General features: G+C 44.8%; 1 protein-coding gene across 5 annotated transcripts in view; it reads left to right on the top strand.

Moving 5' to 3' along the window:
* Positions 1-18848, top strand: part of SACM1L (SAC1 like phosphatidylinositide phosphatase) — a 573015-nt gene that overhangs the window by 238917 nt on the left and 315250 nt on the right. The window lies entirely within an intron of this gene.

Genomic DNA, 18848 nt, shown 5'->3' with positions numbered 1-18848 from the left:
TCACGGAAGGCAGTAAACGCGCGCATTTTAAGCAAAGAACGCTGCCGGTTCCCTTAGTAAGGTCCAGGCTGCGTCGGAGAGGTGAGTATAGCAATATTTTTTATTTTAATTCTTTCTTTTACACATTAATGTTGTTTCGATACCGATACCCGATACCACAAAAGTATCGGATCTCGGTATCGGAATTCCGATACCCGCAAGTATCGGCCGATACTTGCAGTATCGGAATGCTCAACACTAGTCACGACAGAGAGGAGGCGGTGACCGTTGGAATGATGGACAGCTGCGAGGCGCTTAAGTCAGTGAGAAATCTTACCTCCCTGACTCAATAGAGGTATGGCGCCAAATTTATGAAAGTGATTAGTTCAGCATTCCTAGGGATGCTAAACATAAGAGCCGCCTTCGCAGAAAGTCTTAGTGCTGCTGAAGGTGGCTCTTTTACTTAAAAACGCCCTGGGGGGGGGTGACAGGTTTCCTTTAACCACCTGATGGATATCAGTATTATATGTTCTTCATCTGTAGTAAAATGTTTACCAGTGGCCATCTTCTACTGTTGCCCTTTCTGCTCCAGTCCCTCTTCGACATCTCTTTACCGCAGCTCTAACTAGCTGGAAGTAATTGCTAACACTCTGTCTGAAATGGGTTGTCCACTACTTAAACAACCCCTTCTCAGTCACTATATCAACCCCCCTCCCTAAGCCCCCAAGTAAAATAATTACTATACTCGCCTCCATCCAGTGCGGGTGCCATTACAGCAGTGTTGTCACATTCTCTCCCGAGGCTCATGTGACATTACGCCATGTGAGTTCTGCAGCAAATCAGCTGTGCTTCACTCTTCCCTTATTTGGACAAATCTGACATCCAGAATAAGTGAAAGTTGTGTCTTCTCTCTGACTTCATCCCGAGGTGAGATTTATCCGAAATGAGGAGAGAGAAGAGAACCGGTGCCGACACCGTTGGAATGGCACGGACACCGGAGATGAGAAGGGCTAGTATTATTTTACTTGGGGGAAAGACAATGACTGAAAATTGGTTGTTTGAGTAGTGAACAACCCTTTTAACCACTTACCGATATGACATATGCCAATTGGTTGCCATGACAGCCAGGGGTGTGTTGAAGACGCCTGGGCCTGTCATTATGATTCTCCTGTGAATGCAAGCATTTAGCTGGTGTTCATTGAAGATAAAGAAACTCTCACTATATATAGCAGTACTGAAGCAATGCTATGTATAGCACAAGTGATCATCAAGTCCCCTTAGGGGACAATTAAATATACTAAGAAGTAAAATAAAAAATATGAAAAAAAAAATCCTGAGTTCAAATCTCCCCCCCTCCTTTTGTCCCATTAAAAAATAAGCCAGTTAAAAAACTTAAAATACACATTTGCTATTTTGAACAATAGAAGTAAACCGGCACTAGGCTTCACTTAGAACATGTCACAGTCTTTTTAGAAAGGGAATTTCATGCAGGTTATCTGAAGTGTGCGAGCAGCAATCCAAGCGGTGGTGCTCCACTGAAGAAAATGTATATGAATATTTCGATAAAAAAGAATAAAGTGGCACTCACCAAGAAAATGCTGTGCAAGAAATCGTCCTTTATTGAAGTTTCACCATGAGACGAGTTTTACATGGAGAGGCGGTTGGTACGTATGAGGGTGCGGGGAGTGAAGGAAGGACTACGGCCGTTTCGCGCGTCTGCGCTTCCACGGGTCCAGGACCCGTGGAAGCGCAGACGCGCGAAACGGCCGTAGTCCTTCCTTCACTCCCCGCACCCTCATACGTACCAACCGCCTCTCCATGTAAAACTCGTCTCATGGTGAAACTTCAATAAAGGACGATTTCTTGCACAGCATTTTCCTGGTGAGTGCCACTTTATTCTTTTTTATCGAAATACACATTTGCTATTGCTGCTTTCATAAATATCAGATCTATCAAAATATTAAATTAATCTGACCGATAAACAGCGTAACGAGAAAAAATGATCATAGCACCAGTATTAAGGTTTTCTGGCCTCCGCAACGTTGCAATAAGATGTGATCAAAACATGTGTACCCCAGAAATATCTGTAAAAACAGCGTATTTTTTTAATAACTTAAGTATATATATATATATATATATATATATATATATATATATATATATTGTTCCAACATTCAAGAAATAGTGAAATGGACGGCACAAGAGAAGTACAAACTCTTAGGACTTGGACTCATTGAAGACTGAACTGCAGTTAGCACGAGCTTTCTGGGTTTATGGTGCTCTGCAATACGAGCGTATAGCTGATTGATCATCAAGAAAAAGAAAATATGCGGCACTCACCCTACTTTTGCTGTGTATTCGTGCTCTTTATTGGAACATAACTTTATGCCGGATCATACATCCGTTTAGGACATCAGGTTTTACAGGAGGGTGCGATGGTGGAGAGTGGACGACGGCCGTTTCGCACGATGTGTGCTTCAACGGGTCCAGGTGATTAATTACCATACATCATTTCCCTTTAAAAGATTTTAGACGTGCATGCAAGTACATACATACAAATTTTTTTTTTAAAAACAAGTGAAAGTGAATTAATAACAAGTAATCATCTCTAACATGCAGACTGACAACCTTAAATCTAAATACGGACCCTTTTTTATGAATTAACATTTTCTTACCTTCTATTGCGTTATACACGTTTATAAACGTTTATAAAAATACCGACATGTCTAACCTATCATTTAGGCCAATTGGACCTTGCGCATTGGTATTCAGAATCCATCTGGCTTCTTTTTGCAATAATAATTTATTCTGATCACCACCTTGCGGAGGATTTTTTACAATCTCTAAGCCAGCGAATTTTAGCAAATTAGGGTTAGAATTATGTTTCTCTTTCATGTGTTGGATTAGTCTAAGACAGCCTTTGCCTGTTGTTATCGAATTATAGTGTTCTTTAAATCTCGTTATATATATGTATACAGTGCGGGATTTCATTTTCTGTAAAGGTACCTTCACACGAAACGACTTTACAACGTGAACGACAACGATCCGTGACGTTGCAGCGTCCTGGATAGCGATATCGTTGTGTTTGACACGCAGCAGCGATCTGGATCCTGCTGTGATATCGCTGGTCGTTGATTAAAGTTCAGAACTTTATTTGGTCGTCAGATCATCATGTATCGTCGTGTTTGAAAGCAAAAGCAACGATGCCAGCAATGTTAAACATGGAGCTAACGACCCGTGAGAACGATAAGTGCGTCACCGCTACGTCACAGGATCGCTCCTGCGTCGTTCTGGAGCTGCTGTGTTTGACATCTCTACAGCGATGTAAACAGCGACGCTGCAGCGATCGGATCGTTGTCGTTCTCATTGTAAAGTCGTTTCGTGTGAAGGTACCTTTAGAGTAAATTTGTAGTTTACGTTTTGTTTTGCCCATGCCTATATTTTTATATCGGCAAAACAATTAGACCTCTGGTAACGAGATTTAAAGAACATTATAATTCGATAACAGGCAAAGGCTGTTTATAAACGTGTATAACGCAATAGAAGGTAAGAAAATGTTAATTCATAAAAAAGGGTCCGTATTAATATTTAAGGTTGTCAGTCTGCATATTAGAGATGATTACTTGTTATTAATTCACTTTCACTTGTTTTTTAAAAAATTTTTTTTGTATGTATGTACTTGCATGCAAGTCTAAAATCCTTTAAAGGGAAATGACGTATGGTAATCAATCACCTGGACCCGTTGAAGCACACATCGTGCGAAACGGCCGTCGTCCACTCTCCACCACCGCACCCTCCAGTAAAACCTGATGTCCTAAATGGATGTATGATCCGGCATAAAGTTATGTTCCAATAAAGAGCACGAATACACAGCAAAAGAAGGCCGCATATTTTCTTTTTCTTGATGTGATATATATTTATAATATTTGTGTATCTCGTATATAACATACACTACAGTTCCAAAGTTTAGGGTCACTTAGAAATTTCCTTATTTTTTTTTTTTTTTTTTTTATAAATGCAGTTTTTTCCAATGAAGCTCAACACTACATGATTCAGAAATACTCTATACATTTTTAATGTGGTAGATGTCTATTCTAGCTGCAAACGTCTGGTTTGTAATGCAATATCTTCAAAGGTGTGTAGAGGCCCATTTCCAACAACCATCACTCCAGTGTTATTATGGTACTTTGTGTTTGGTAACTCTGTAAGAAGGCTAATGGATGGTTAGAATACCCTTGAAAACCCTTGTGCAAGTATGTTAGCACAGCTGAAAACAGTTTGGCTGATTAGAGAACCTATAAACCTGACCTTCCTTTGAGCTAGTTGAGGATCTGGAGCATTACATTTGTTGGTTCCATTAAACTCTCAAAATGGCCAAAAAAAATGAACTTTCATGTGAAACTCTGCAGTCTGTTCTTGTTCTTAGAAATGAAGGCTATTCCATGCGAGAAATAGTCAAGAAACTGAAGATTTCTTACAACGGTGTGTACTACTCGCTTCAGAGGAGAGCACAAACCGGCTTTAACCAGAGTAGAAAGAGAAGTGGTAGGCCCTGATGCACAACTGAGCAACAAGACAAGTACATTAGAGTCTGTAGTTCGAGAAATCGACACCTCACAGGTCCTCAACTGGCAGTTTCATTAAATAGTACACTCAAAACGCCAGTGTCAACCTCTACAGTGAAGAGGCGACTCCAGGATGCAGGCCTTTGGGGCAGAGTGGCAAAGAAAAAGCCATATCTGAGACTGGCTAATAAAAGGGAAAGATTAATATGGGCTAAAGAAAACAAACATTGGACAGAGGAAGTTAGGAAAAAAGTGTTATGAACAGACAAATCCAAGTTTGAGGTGTTTGGATCACACAGAAGAACATTTGTGGGACACAGAACAACTGACAAGATGCTGGAAGAGTGCCTGATGCCATCTGTCAAGCGTGGTGGAGGTAATGTGATGGTCTGGGTTTGCTTTAGTGCTGGTAAAGTGAAAGTGGGAGATTGGTACAAGGTGAAAGGGATTTTGAGTAAGGAAGGCTATCAATCAATTTCGCAACGCCATACCCCGTGGACAGCGCTTGATTGGAGCCAATTTCATCCTAAAACAGGACAATGACCCAAAGCACACCTCCAAATTATGCAAGAACTATTTAGGGAAGAAGCAGGCACTGGTATTCTATCTGTAATGGAAAATGGCCAGTGCAGTCACCAGATCTCAATCCCATTGAGCTGTTGTGGGAGCAGCTTGACCGTATGGTACGCAAAAAGTGCCCATCAAGCCAAACCAACTTGTGGGAGGGGCTTCTGGAAGTATGGGGTGAAATTTCTCCAGATCATCTCAGCAAATTAACTGCTAGAATGACAAAGGTCAGCAATGCTGTAATTGCTGCAAAGGGAGCATTCTTTGACGAAAGCACCTGCAGAACCACTCCTTTACTGAGTGTGTCTTGGTAATTGCCAATAATTTCCATCTGATGTCTATTCCATTTGCACAACAGCTTGTGAAATTGATTGTCAAACAGTGTTGCTTCCTAAGTGGACAGTTTGATTTCACAGAAGTTTGATTTACATACATACATGCATACATGCATGCATACATACATACATACATTGTGTTTTGTATCTTGAAAATCGTACTGACCTGGAGAATCATATTGTCAGGTGAGTTTTACCATATAGTGAACATGGTCCCCCCCATTTTTGACAACCAGCCTTTCTAAGGCTAGTTTCACATTTGTGTTTAAATCCGCAGCGTTTAAAACGCATCCGCAAGTGGTGGGAAAAACGCATACAAACGCGGCGTTTTTTAGACGCATGCGTTATCGCATGCGGTTAAAAAAACGACGCTTTTGTACGCGTTTATATGCGTTTTTTCCTGTGTTTGCGTTTTTGGTGCGCATGATGTGAAATTTTACAAGAGAAAAATCTAGACAACCAGACACCGCCAATGGGACTACAGAGGGCGTGTATTATGGAATCTCTATATATAGACCCTTGAACAGCTGAAATGTTCAGATTTTGCTCCTGTATGCTGTGTCATAATGGATCTTCGCATGGAGAGCTTTTATTTCAACCTGCATTTAAGCATCAAGCTGTTTCTTGCCTGTGCTTTTGCTTGGGAGCAAGACAGAAATCGCGAAAGATGGAGAAGGAGACAACGTAGGCATTTTTGGAGACACCCCATTATCGAACTACGTGAGAGGCGTGGAGCGCTGTATGGCGAGCTTAACCCCTTCATGACCCAGCCTATTTTGACCTTAATGACCTGGCCATTTTTTGCAATTCTGACCAGTGTCCCTTTATGAGGTAATAACTCAGGAACGCTTCAACGGATCCTAGCGGTTTTGAGATTGTTTTTTCGTGACATATTGGGCTTCATGTTAGTGGTAAATTTAGGTCGATAATTTTTGCGTTTATTTGTGAAAAAAATGGAAATTTGGCGAAAATTTTGAAAATTTTGCAATTTTCAAATTTTGAATTTTTATTCTGTTAAACGAGAGAGTTATGTGACACAAATCAGTTAATAAATAACATTACCCACATGTCTACTTTACATCAGCACAATTTTGGAAACAAATTTTTTTTTTGCTAGGAAGTTATAAGGGTTAAAATTTGACCAACGATTTCTCATTTTTACAACAAAATTTACAAAACCATTTTTTTTAGGGACCACCTCACATTTGAAGTCAGTTTGAGGGGTCTATATGGCTGAAAATACCCAAAAGTGACACCATTCTAAAAACTGCACCTCTCAAGGTACTCAAAACCACATTCAAGAAGTTTATTAACCCTTCAGGTGCTTCACAGCAGCAGAAGCAACATGGAAGGAAAAAATGAACATTTAACTTTTTAGTTACAAAAATGATCTTTTAGCAACAATTTTTTTATTTTCCCAAGGGTAAAAAGAGAAACTGGACCCCAAAAGTTATTGTACAATTTGTCCTGAGTACGCCGATACCCCATATGTGGGGGGAATCACTGTTTGGGCACACGACAGGGCTCGGAAGGGAAAGAGCGCCATTTGACTTTTTCAATGAAAAATTGGCTCCAATCTTTAGCAGACACCATGTCGCGTTTGGAGAGCTCCTGTGTGCCTAAATATTGGAGCTCCCCCACAAGTGACCCCATTTTGGAAACTAGACCCCCCAAGGAACTTATCTAGATGCATAGTGAGCACTTTGAACCCCCAAGTGCTTCACAAATTGATCCGTAAAAATAAAGTACTTTTTTTTCACAAAAAAATTCTTTTAGCCTCAATTTGTTCATTTCCACATGGGCAACAGGATGAAATGGATCCTAAAATGTGTTGGGCAATTTCTCCTGAGTACACCGATACCTCATATGTGGTTACAAACCACTGTTTGGGCACACGGCAGGGCTCGGAAGGGAAGGAGCTCCATTTGACTTTTGAATGAAAAATTAGCTCCAATCATTAGCGGACACCATGTCACGTTTGGAGAGCCCCTGTGTGCCTAAACATTGGAGCTCCCCCATAAGTGACCCCATTTTGGAAACTAGACCCCCCAAGGAGGAACTTATCTAGAAGCATAGTGAGCACTTTGAACCCCCAGGTGCTTGACAAATTGATCCATAAAAATCAAAAAGTACTTTTTTTTCACAAAGAATTTCTTTTAGCCTCAATTTGTTCATTTCCACATGGGCAACAGGATAAAATGGATCCTAAAATGTATTGGGCAATTTCTCCTGAGTACACTGATACCTCACATGTGGGGGTAAACCACTGTTTGGGCACACGGCAGGGCTCGGAAGGGAAGGAGCGCCATTTGACTTTTTGAATGAAAAATTAGCTCCAATCTTTAGCGGACACCATGTCACGTTTGGAGAGCCCCTGTGTGCCTAAACATTGGAGCTCCCCCACATGTGACCCCATTTTGGAAACTAGATCTCCCATGGAACTAATCTTGATGTGCGGTGACCACTTTAAACCCCCAAGTGCTTCACAGAAGTTTACAACGCAGAGCCGTGAAAATAAAAAAATCATTTTTCTTTCCTCAAAAATGATGTTTTAGCAAGCAACTTTTTTTTTCACAAGGGTAAAAGAAGAAATTGGACCCCAATGGTTGTTGCCCAGTTTGTCCCGAGTATGCTGGTACCCCATATGTGGGGGTAAACCACTGTTTTGGCACACATCGGGCTCGGAAGGGAAGTAGTGACGTTTTGAAATGCAGACTTTGATGGAATGGTCTGCAGGTGTCACGTTGCATTTTCAGAGCCCCTGAGGTGCCTAAACAGTAGAAACCCCCCACGTGTGACCCTATTTTGGAAACTAGACCCCCAAAGGAACTTATCTAGATATGTGGTGAGCACTTTGAACCCCCAAGTGCTTCACAGAAGTTTACAACGCAGAGCCGTGAAAATATAAAATAATTTTTCTTTCCTCAAATATGATGTTTTAGCAAGCAATTTTTTATTTTCCCAATGGTAACAGGAGAAATTGGACCCCAATAATTGTTGCCCAGCTTGTCCCGAGTATGCTGGTACCCCATATGTGGGGGTAAACCACTGTTTGGACGCACGTCGGGGCTCGGAAGGGAGGGAGCACCATTTAACTTTTTGAGCGCAAGATTGGCTGGAATCAATGGTGGCGCCATGTTGCGTTTGGAGCCCCCTGATGTGCCTAAACAGTGGAAACCCCTAAATTCTAACTCCAACACTAACCCCAACACACCCCTAATCCCAACTCTAGCCATAACCCTAACCACAACCCTAACCCCAACACACCCATAACCCTAACCACAAGCCTAATCTTAACCCTATTTCCAACCCTAGCCCTAATTCCAACCCTAACCCTAAGGCTATGTGCCCACGTTGCGGATTCGTGTGAGATTTTTCCGCACCATTTTTGAAAAATCCACAGGTAAAAGGCAATGCGTTTTACCTGCGGATTTACTGCGGATTTCCAGTGTTTTTTTGTGCGGATTTCACCTGCGGATTCCTATTGAGGAACAGGTGTAAAACGCTGCGTAATCCGCACAAAGAATTGACATGCTGCGGAAAATACAACGCAGCGTTCCCGCGCTGTATTTTCCGCACCATGGGCACAGCGGATTTGGTTTTCCATAGGTTTACATGGAACTGTAAACCTGATGGAACACTGCTACGAATCCACAGCGGCCAATCCACTGCGGATACGCAGCCAAATCCGCACCGTGTGCACATAGCCTAATTCTAAGGCTATGTGCACACGCTGCGGAAAACGCTGCGGATCTGCAGTGTTTCCGCAGCTGCGGGTGCGCAGCAGTTTCCCGTGAGTTTATAGTTCAATGTAAACCTATGGGAAACAAAAAATGCTGTGCCCATGCTGCGGAAAAAAATGCCCGGAAACGCAGCGGTTTACATTCTGGAGCATGTCACTTCTTTCTGCGGATTCCGCAGCGGTTTTTACACCTGCTCCAATAGAAAACCGCAGTTGTAAAACCGCAGTGAAATCCGCAGAAAAACCACGGTGAATCCGCGATAAATCCGCAGCTGTTTTGCACTGCGGATGTAACAAATCCGCTACGGAAAAATCCGCAGAGGACCATAATACGTGTGCACATACCCTAACCCTAGTTCTAACCCTAACCCTAGTTCTAACCCTAGTTCTAACCCTAGTTCTAACCCTAGTTCTAACCCTAACCCTAGTTCTAACTTTAGTGGGGGAAAAAATAAAAAAAAAATATTTTCTTTATTTTATTGTTGTCCCTACCTATGGGGGTGATAAAGGGGGGGGGGGTCATTTACTATTTTTTTTATTTTGATCACTGTGATAGGTTTTATCACAGTGCTCAAAATGTACATCGAACGAATCTGCCGGCCGGCAGAATCGGCGGGCGCACTGCGCATGCGCCCGCCATTTTGGAAGATGGCGGCGCCCAGGGAGATGACGGATGGACACCGGGAAGCTCGGTAAGTATGAAGGGGGGGAGATCGGAGCACGGGGGTGGATCGGAGCACAGGGGGGGTGGATCGCAGCACGGGGGGAGCGGACGAGGACGGAGGGGACCGGACCTCCGAACGGAGGACTGGGGAGTAGATCGGGGGTGGTGGTGGGGGGGGGGCGCAGACCAGTATTTCCAGCCATGGCCGATGATATTGCAGCATCGGCCATGGCTGGATTGCAATATTTCACCAGTTTTTTAGGTGAAATATTACAAATTGCTCTGATTGGCTGTTGCACTTTCAACAGCCAATCAGAGCGATCGTAGCCACGGGGGGGTGAAGCCACCCCCCCCCCCCCTGGGCTGTAGTACCACTCCCCCTGTCCCTGCAGATCGGGTGAAATTGGAGTTAACCCTTTCACCTGATCTGCAGGGACGCGATCATTCTGTGACACAGCATATGCGTCACAGGTCGGATTGGCACCGACTTTCATGACGCATACGCTGTGTCACAGGTCGGGAAGGGGTTAATGCCAACCCGGAGAAATTCCATGAATTTACAAAAATGTCGCAAGACTCTTTCCAGGATTTGCTTGCTCGTGTCCAAGGAGCCATACGGAGACAGGACACCCAGCTCCGTAGAGCGATTCCACCAGAGGAATGTCTGCTGGTTACATTAAGGTACGTTCCAAATCAAAACCAATGACAGTCCAAATTTTGTGTTTTCTGACATGTATGTTTTTGGTATTTTCCTTTCTTTCTTTAGCGTAATCACACCATAAATAGAATAGATTGTAATTTTTTGGGGGTTTGTTTTTCTTACAGATTTCTGGCAACCGGAGAGCGTTTATCATCCCTCCACTTCCAATACCGGCTTGGAATATCCACCCTGTCCGGAATAGTTGCGGACACCTGTCGGGCTTTATGGAATGTACTCCGGGATGAGTTTTATACCCCTACCCACCTTGGACATGTGGCTTGAAATTGCAGAAAAATTCTGGAGTGTGTGTGATTTCCCCAACTGTTTAGGAGCGGTGGATGGAAAGCACATCCGCATTATCAAACCTGCCAGAACACGATCGGAGTATTTCAACTACAAAAAATATTTTTCTGTTGTGCTCATGGCAATAGCCGACGCGAACTGTCGCTTCATCGCCGTGGACATTGGAGCTTTTGGCCGTGGCAACGATTCCCAGACTTTCAAGAACTCTGATATGGGCCGCCGTGTGTATGGCAAAAATTTAAATTTTCCACGGCCACAACCTCTCCCCAACACTCAAGGTCCACCGATGCCATTTGTTATGGTTGGGGATGAGGCCTTTCAGGTGTGTGAAAACCTACTGAAGCCCTATTCCAGTCGGGACTTGAACCACACTAAAAGGATCTTTAACTACAGACTGACCAGGGCCCGAAGAACAGTAGAGTGTACCTTTGGCATTCTGGTCTCTAAATGGCGCATTCTTGCATCAGCCATAAATCTAAAAGTGGAAACACTCGACGAGGTGGTCAAAGCCTGTGTGGTTCTACACAATTATATAATGGCTCAGGAGCAACCCAACATTGAACTGGATGAACCAGTTGCACACCCACTGCCCGATTTCCAGCATCGCCCGATTTCCAGCATCACCCGCTGCGCTCAACTGCTGAAGTTGGTCACATAATATTTCTCATTAATAAACTTTATTTTTGGTTGTGTTGACCGTGTCTCCTATGTATTTCCTCTACAAACCAAGGCTGTCCTAAAACTAGCTGTATTTGGTCTGTATTTAATATCAGTATTTGTAATCCAAAACCCGGAGTGGGTGATAAAGGCAGAGGTGCTAGTTATTATGTTAATATCATAATTTACCTCTAATTGTTCCACTCCTTGTTTTGGCTTACAAATACTGATATATTAATCACTGACCACATACTCCTAGTGTGACGGCAGCCATGTTGCTTTAGTGGTAAGCTTGTTGACGTCATTGCGTCCTGATTCTGTTCTGCTGTATCCATTGGACACAGACTGAAGAGACAATGACTGTCACACTAAAGAGATCTATACTCATCAAGTCAGGTGTCAGAAATAATGAATTCATGATGCACACATAACAGCCTCATGAATTCACTATTTCTGACACCTGTGCAGGTGAGCATAGATATGCCGTGTATGACCACCATCGTCCCTTCACTTTGTGTGGAATAGATTACGTACACAGAAGAGAAAATGGAGGTTTTACAAGGCAGTTCTCTACTCACCAGGTCAGGTGTCCTAACTAATGAGTTTTTGGACACCTGACCTGTTAAGTATAGTTCTGCATTGTATTTCCTCCATTTTCTCTTCAGACTGCAACACTAGTCACAGACTAAGCAGAAGGAAGAGCTTATGGAGATAATACATGAATTAATTTTTTGGCCAACCTCCTATCTCTATACTAAAGACTCACAAAGCTGCAGTCTTTTATTTGCTAACTACTGGAGATATGATGTGGCCAAAAAATAAAATGTGTGGCGAAGTTTCTTATTTGGCGCACGGTGTGTGGCGAAAGACACAATAAACCAAACATAATTGGGGCAAAAAAACTTGTATTTATTTTTTAACAACCAAAATATTTGTTTAACTGCGCTGGCTTGGGGTAGAGTGATGTAAACGGGGGGTGTGAAGCACTGAGGCCTGGCTAACCGTGGACGACGCAGAGGTGGCAGGAGAAGGGGCAATGAAACTAGTGGGGTCTGGTAGTTCGGGGATAGGGCTTGACAAGGGTGAGACAAACCTGACATTACAGACACACTGGGAGGTGAAGGGGGAGGAATACTAAGAGTCCGTTGTTTTTTTTTTGTTTTTTTTTTTAATTTTTATTATTGCCGGGTTCTGGGAAGCCTCGGTGGGCTCATATGTCGTGGCATGGTCGTGGTGGGTGACCTGTTAGGGTCCAGCTGCACTGTGTCAGAGTCCATAGTGCTCGTAGAGCATGCAGCCATGCCAGAGTCCATAGTGCTCGTAGAGCGTGCAGCCATGCCAGAGTCCATTGTGCTCGTAGAGCGTGCAGCCATGCCAGAGTCCATAGTGCTCATAGAGCGTGCAGCCATGCCAGAGTCCATAGTGCTCGTAGAGCGTGCAGCCATGCCAGAGTCCATAGTGCTCGTAGAGCGTGCAGCCATGCCAGAGTCCATAGCGCTCATAGAGCGTGCAGCCATGCCAGAGTCCATAGCGCTCGTAGAGCGTGCAGCCATGCCAGAGTCCATAGCGCTCATAGAGCGTGCAGCCATGCCAGAGTCCATAGCGCTCGTAGAGCGTGCAGCCATGCCAGAGTCCATAGCGCTCGTAGAGCGTGCAGCCATGCCAGAGTCCATAGCGCTCGTAGAGCGTGCAGCCATGCCAGAGTCCATAGCGCTCGTAGAGCGTGCAGCCATGCCAGAGTCCATAGCGCTCGTAGAGCGTGCAGCCATGCCAGAGTCCATAGCGCTCGTAGAGCGTGCAGCCATGCCAGAGTCCATAGCGCTCGTAGAGCGTGCAGCCATGCCAGAGTCCATAGCGCTCGTAGAGCGTGCAGCCATGCCAGAGTCCATAGCGCTCGTAGAGCGTGCAGCCATGCCAGAGTCCATAGCGCTCGTAGAGCGTGCAGCCATGCCAGAGTCCATAGCGCTCGTAGACCGTGCAGCCATGCCAGAGGCCATAGCGCTCGTAGAGCGTGCAGCCATGCCAGAGGCCATAGCGCTCGTAGAGCGTGCAGCCATGCCAGAGGCCATAGCGCTCGTAGAGCGTGCAGCCATGCCAGAGTCCATAGCGCTCGTAGAGCGTGCAGCCATGCCAGAGTCCAAAGCGCTCGTAGAGCGTGCAGCCATGCCAGAGTCCATAGCGCTCGTAGAGCGTGCAGCCATGCCAGAGTCCATAGCGCTCGTAGAGCGTGCAGCCATGCCAGAGTCCATAGCGCTCGTAGAGCGTGCAGCCATGCCAGAGTCCATAGCGCTCGTAGAGCGTGCAGCCATGCCAGAGTCCATAGCGCTCGTAGAGCGTGCAGCCATGCCAGAGTCCATAGCGCTCGTAGAGCGTGCAGCCATGCCAGAGTCCATAGCGCTCGTAGAGCGTGCAGCCATGCCAGAGTCCATAGCGCTCGTAGAGCGTGCAGCCATGCCAGAGTCCATAGCGCTCGTAGAGCGTGCAGCCATGCCAGAGTCCATAGCGCTCGTAGAGCGTGCAGCCATGCCAGAGTCCATAGCGCTCGTAGAGCGTGCAGCCATGCCAGAGTCCATAGCGCTCGTAGAGCGTGCAGCCATGCCAGAGTCCATAGCGCTCGTAGAGCGTGCAGCCATGCCAGAGTCCATAGCGCTCGTAGAGCGTGCAGCCATGCCAGAGTCCATAGCGCTCGTAGAGCGTGCAGCCATGCCAGAGTCCATAGCGCTCGTAGAGCGTGCAGCCATGCCAGAGTCCATAGCGCTCGTAGAGCGTGCAGCCATGCCAGAGTCCATAGCGCTCGTAGAGCGTGCAGCCATGCCAGAGTCCATAGCGCTCGTAGAGCGTGCAGCCATGCCAGAGTCCATAGCGCTCGTAGAGCGTGCAGCCATGCCAGAGTCCATAGCGCTCGTAGAGCGTGCAGCCATGCCAGAGTCCATAGCGCTCGTAGAGCGTGCAGCCATGCCAGAGTCCATAGCGCTCGTAGAGCGTGCAGCCATGCCAGAGTCCATAGCGCTCGTAGAGCGTGCAGCCATGCCAGAGTCCATAGCGCTCGTAGAGCGTGCAGCCATGCCAGAGTCCATAGCGCTCGTAGAACGGAAGGCCATGCCAGGGTCCTGCTGCTTCGTCGTGTCAGTGGAGGAGGTCCAAGCAGGAGCAGCGGTTGTCATTGTGGTAGCGGTGGGATGTCCAACTGCACTCGGCATCATGGTGGTGCTGTACTGGTGTCCGGCAGTGCCAGGAGTAGAGGTGGCCGTGCAGTGGTATGCAGCAGAGGTCGGCATTGAGGTTAATCGTGACAGCGAAGGCACAGGTGGATATGCCGCCACTGTCTGCTGAAAATACCAACTCTGCTGCATAGCCTGCACGTAAGCAGCATTGCAGGCCTGCATGCCACTCAGCTGGAGATCAGGAGTAAGGTGTTCCGACATGCCCTGCTTAATTTAGTTAAAAAAATGATCTGCTGGCCTCTGGAGGTCGGCTTTTACTTGGTCAAGGCTTTTGGTGACCTCCTGGATACGTGTATTCATGTGGCTAAGTGAAATATCCATTCGGTCACCCAAAGTCTTGAGTCCTTCGTGAAAAACCAAGCTCAAGTGCAAAAACTCGGGCATGAGGGACCTGTCCGATGCCCTCTGCCACTGCCGGGAGGAGCCCCAAAAAAAGGGGCAGTGGCAGAGGACTGGGAAAGGGGAAGACCTGATGGACCAGCCTCCTGGTCTCCAGTTAGTGTGGCAGGCCCACTTGCTGCAGCGCTGCTGGATAGCTGGGACAGGTTCGTGGCTGTCTGATGAAGGACCGCTCCTGAACCTGGGCTAACAGTAGTGCTCCATGTGCTGTGAAAAAAGTAAGAAGAAAATTAATACCAAAAATTAACCTGACGCAAAATCCTGGGGAATAGAAATATACAGATTATGGCAATAAAATACAACCTAATGCAAGGGAAAAATACTTACTTTGTCTGGGCAAGGACCGGTCTTAAAAATGCCAGACCGCGATGGTATTTGTATTTTCTGATCCTTGCTCCTGAACCACTGGGAACACGGCTCTCTTGACGCAGGTCCTTGTTGAAGCGGTCCTTAATCGAACGCCAACGTGTTTTGTTTTGACTTTGGCCACTGTTTAAAAAAAATACATTATCGACAGAAAATGGACTTTTGGCCGTGCTCACACACCTGTGTGTGATGAGAGAAACTCCTGAGAGTTTATTTCATCACACACAGTTGTGTGAGCACGGCCAAGGTCTCTGCTGCTTCACACTACATTGCAATACTTACCAAATGCAGTTCGGACCCGATTCGGGGCGTTGTCCCAGCCATCCCACATCGCTTTGGCCACTTCATTCCATAGGTGCCGGATCGTCACGTTGTTTGAGTGCAGTGGATCCCGGGTGTCCCACAACGGGACTCGCTCCTGGACCAGGGAGATGAGGAGGTCATTTTCTATGAGGTCTTCATCCCGTTCTGGAACGTAAAAATTAAATATAGACATTAATGTTGGGTCAATTAACATAAGGAAAAGAAAGAAAACAGAGGCTGAGAAATGGCATGAATGGGAAAGTCAAGATACAAAAGGATTCCAGAAGAAAATTGTAAAGAAATAGGAATGTAAAGAAAGGAAGTTTCAAGAATACTAAAGTGAGGATACAGTAAGCAGTCAGCCTTGTATACGTACACGCTGCCACCTTGCCACCCGACCTGGACTCCGCTGCTCCTGCCCAGTCTCTGCCGCAGTAGAAGAGCTCTAAAAAAATGAAAAACAAAAATTGTCATATGTGTAGATGTGACAGTGAATACTTACCAATCTGAGGAGGCAAGTACTCACCTCACTGACATGTTCTACTTCAGAAGGCCCAGGACGTTGCTCCTCTTCTGAAGACATTCTGATGCATGCAGAAAGAAAGAAATGGCAGAAATTAGGACATTTAGAGATAGAAAATAAAGGCATTGGATATACTCACATTGTTCAGTGTCTTGTTTTCCTCCAAGGATGTAGCCTGCGTCTCGTCTGCTTCAGTGTCTGCTGAGTAGTGACCTGCAAATGTCCACTCCCTCCCTTTATCACCTTGTATGTGGGGGGTGGCTTATCAGTGTTTTGACATGTTTTTCTCTTGTGGAACGCATGCGTTCATGAACGCAAGCAATCGCATGTGCATGTGAACGCATGCATTCATATAGACAGCAATGCGTTTTTTTTGGCGCATTCCTTGCGCAATCAACCGCATACGTTTCCAGGTGGCAAATTGACGCCTCTAAAAATTACTACATGTTGCATTTCCGCTACAAGCTGCAGACGCCGAAACGACGCATGCGTTGTCAAACGCGGCAAAACGCGAACGATCGCAGACGCATTGTTCCCTAATGTTACAGATAGGAATACACAATGCATGCGGATATTTGCGGAAGAAACGCTGCGGACACGACCGCAAATGTGAAATCGGCCTTAGGTGGTCAAAATAAATGTTTTCAGTCCTGTCATGTCACTTTGCATACATTCCTGAAAAGCACCTAATAAATAATAATAAACTACCTGACAGCGGTTTTGAATACAGGGGTGCTGTTTTTAAAATGGTATTACTATTGGGGGATTCCGATATATGGGACTCCCAACGTCACTTCAAAACTGAATTGGCCCCTAAAAAAATAAGTTTTGTAAATTTCCTTGAAAAAAGAGTAAAATTACTGCTACATTTTTAAACCTTTTAAAATGTTAACAAAATAAATCAACATTTTACAAATGATGCTGATGCAAAGCAGACAAGAGGGAAATGTTATTTCATTATGTTTTTCTGTGGTATGACTCTGGATTAAAGGGATAATCGTTGAAAGTTTGAAAATTGCTAATTTTTTTAAAATTTGTCAAATATCTGATATTTTTATAAATGTAACACAAAACATATCAACCTAAGTTTTCCATTATCATAAAGTACAATGTCTCACGAAAAAACATTCTCCAGATCAATGGGATATGTTAAAGCATGACAGAGTTGTTGTTACATAAAGTGACAATGTTCAGATTTAAAAAATGTGACCCGGTCATTAAGGGGTTAAAGTTTACAGGAACCATATAAAGAAGCAAAAGAGAAAGCTATTGGCATGTAACTGGAAATGTGCAAATCACATGTATGATCAGTCACTCCTTGACTGTGGAACAGAGCAGGATATTAATTGTGTATTGCACCTCATTCAGAGATCTGTGTTGTATGTACATATTCTGTCAGTGTTTTTCTCTGATCCAACATGTACTCCTTATAGTCTGTTGGGCTGTTCACATGTGTTTTGTTTTTTCATAGACTGTGTGTCCATGAAAAACTCACGAAGACAGTTTTTTGTTTTTTTTCTGGCAGAACAGATGAAAACTACCAATAAAAGTTCTATGGGTTTGTGACGGTCACTGATAAAGTGCTGGAGGGGAGATATGTGGCACTACGCTTAATGACATCACTGATCTAAAACCCAGAGTTTTATCCTCCAGCACACTAAGTGCCATGAGGGGTTAAGCTAATTTATATAATAGGCTGGCTTTTATGTGGACATCCATAGAGCGGGCCGGAGTATGTTCACCTTATCTCCACCCCAGGGTGTGGTCTGGGGCTTAAATAGTTCTGCTCTAGAGGCAGCCTTGGTTCAGCAGGACTGGAGAGCATCTACATTGGTTTCTGTACTGAGGAGGAAAGACTGAACCTGTGGTGCTGCAGAGCAGGCAACTCCCCACAAATGTATGGACTGTGTACAGCATTTTTGTTTTCTTTGTTTTCCGGTTTTTGCCTTCTTGTTGGTTCATGCCACCATATAATAAATCAACCAAAGATTTAAAGAGACAGTGTTCCTGTTTTCTACCTTTGTGTACCTCTGAGTGAGTTGAGCTGCCACAGTTCCTTGAAAAACATGTACAGCACACTAAGGGCATCTGTTTGCTGTCCGTGCTTAACATGGAAAAGGATAGGAGAAGCTTTGTAATTTATCCATATGTGGAAAAACTGATAAAACACTTGAATCCAAAACAATGATGACACCATATTTTTTTTTGTATTTGTCAAAAATAGGGATGTCTGAATGAGGCCTTAGGCTACTTTCACAGTAGCTTTTTTTTGAATCCATCGCAATCCGTCGTTTTGGTAAAAAAAAAGGATCCTGCAAATGTGCCCCCAGGATCCGTTTTTTTTGCCATAGACTATTATACATGACTGATTGCGACGGATGGCCACACGCCGCATCCGTCTTGCAACGGATGCGTCGTGTTTTGACAGACCGTCTTCACGAAAAAACGTTCAAGGGAACATTTTTTCGTCCGTCGAATTTGCCATTTCCTACCACGCATGCGCGGCTGGAACTCCGCCCCC

The sequence above is a fragment of the Ranitomeya variabilis genome, chromosome 6, assembly GCF_051348905.1.
Source record: "Ranitomeya variabilis isolate aRanVar5 chromosome 6, aRanVar5.hap1, whole genome shotgun sequence".
Lineage (NCBI taxonomy): Eukaryota > Metazoa > Chordata > Amphibia > Anura > Dendrobatidae > Ranitomeya > Ranitomeya variabilis.
This window is presented reverse-complemented; position numbering and strand designations above follow the sequence as displayed.